The sequence below is a fragment of the Solanum pennellii genome, chromosome 3 (assembly GCF_001406875.1).
Source record: "Solanum pennellii chromosome 3, SPENNV200".
Lineage (NCBI taxonomy): Eukaryota > Viridiplantae > Streptophyta > Magnoliopsida > Solanales > Solanaceae > Solanum > Solanum pennellii.
In genome coordinates this window covers 47,395,783-47,398,047 of record NC_028639.1, presented here as the reverse complement: position 1 = coordinate 47,398,047, position 2,265 = coordinate 47,395,783, and positions in this window count along the sequence as shown.

The window sequence follows — 2,265 nt, the reverse complement described above, 5'->3', positions numbered from 1 at the left end:
GATCTGGAGCCGGATACTCGCCCCATCTCCATCCCCCCTTATATAATGGCTCCAGCTGAGTTAAGGGAGTTAAAGGCCCAACTTCAGGAGTTGTTAGGTAAAGGTTTTATTAGACCAAGTGCATCCCCTTGGGGCGCTCCTATTTTATTTGTGAAAAAGAAGGATGGAAGCCTTCGGATGTGCATAGACTACAGGCAGCAGAATAATGTAACTACTAAGAACAAGTATCCTATTCCTCGAACTGATGATTTGTTCGATCAGTTACAAGGTGCTTGTGTCTTCTCTAAAATTGATCTGAGATCCGGTTATCATCAATTGAAAATACGGGCAGCGGATGTGCCAAAGACTGCGTTTCGAACCAGGTATGGGCATTACGGATTCTTAGTAACGTGTTTTGGGCTTTCGAATGCCCCTCCTGCTTTCATGAGCCTAATGAACGGGATTTTTAAGCCATATCTGGATCTCTTTGTTATTGTATTCATTGATGATATACTGATATACTCAAAGAGCAGGAAAGAACATGAGGAGCATTTGAGAATTGTATTGGAGTTGTTGAGGGAGAAAAGACTTTATGCCAAATTCTCCAAGTGTGAGTTTTGGCTAGATTCAGTGTCCTTCTTGGGGCACGTGGTTTCTAAGGATGGAGTGATGGTGGATCCTTCTAAGATTGAAGCAGTGAAGAGTTGGGTAAGACCTACTAATGTTACAGAGGTAAGAAGCTTTGTTGGTTTAGCTAGCTACTACCGTCGATTTGTCAAGGGATTTTCTTCTATTGCTTCGCAGCTAACAAATTTGACTAAGCAGAATGTTCCCTTTGTATGGTCGGATGAATGTGAAGAAAGTTTTCAGAAGCTCAAGACATTGTTGACTACTGCACCAATTCTTACCTTGCCAGTGGAAGGTAAGAATTTTATTGTCTATTGTGATGCATCTTATTCTGGTTTGGTGCAGTGCTAATGCAGGAGAGAAATGTAATTGCTTATGCCTCAAGGCAATTAAAAGTGCATGAACGTAACTATCCACCCATGATTTGGAGTTGGCTGCAGTTGTGTTTGCGTTAAAGCAATGGAGACATTATCTATATGGGGTCAAGTGTGACGTCTTTAAAGATCATCGTATTTTACAGTATGTCTTTACTCAGAAAGATTTGAATTTGAGGCAGAGGAGGTGGATGGAACTACTGAAGGACTATGATCTTACTATTTTGTATAACCCAGGAAAAGCTAATGTGGTGGCAGATGCCTTAAGTAGAAAAGCAGGGAGCATGGGTAGCTTAGCCCACTTACAGATTTCTAGACGCCCATTGGCTAGAGAGGGTCAGACTTTGGCTAATGACCTTATGAGGCTGGAAGTACTAGAGAAAGGAGGACTTTTGGCATGTGTGGAGGCAAGATCTTCTTTTCTTGACAAGATTAAGGAGAAGCAGTTTACTGATGAGAAGCTGAGCCGAATTCGAGATATGGTATTGCCAGGAGAGGCTAAAGAGGCAATAATTGATGAGGAAGGTGTTTTTAGGATTAAGGGAAGGGTATGTGTGCCCCGTGTGGATGATTTGATTCACACTATTCTTACAGAGGCTCATAGATCAAGGTACTCTATACATCCTGGTGCAACCAAAATGTATCGCGACCTAAAGCAACATTTTTGGTGGAGTAGAATGAAGCGCGACATTTTTGATTTTGTTGCCCAATGCCCAAATTTTCAGCAGGTGAAGTATGAACACCAGAGGTCTGGAGGGACACTTCAGAGAATGCCCATTCCTGAATGGAAGTGGGAAAGAATTGCAATGGATTTCGTGGTTGGTCTTCCCAAGACATTGGGTAAGTTTGATTCTATTTGGGTAATTGTTGACAGGTTAACTAAGTATGCTCACTTCATTCCGGTCAAGATGACTTACAATGCAGAGAAGTTAGCCAAACTCTATATCTCGGAAATTGTTCGATTGCATGGAGTTCCACTCTCCATCATATCAGATAGAGGTACGCAGTTTACTTCTAAGTTTTGGAGAACATTACATGCTGACTTAGGTTCTAGGCTGGATCTTAGTACTGCATTTCACCCTCAGACCGATGGTCAGTCTGAGCGAACGATTCAGGTGTTGGAGGATATTCTTCGTGCATGTGTGATAGAATTTGGTGGTCGTTGGGATAAATTCTTACCCTTAGAAGAGTTTTCATACAACAATAACTATCACTCAAGCATTGATATGGCTCCATTTGAGGCACTGTATGGGAGGACATGTAGGTCTCCCATTGGTTGGTTTGA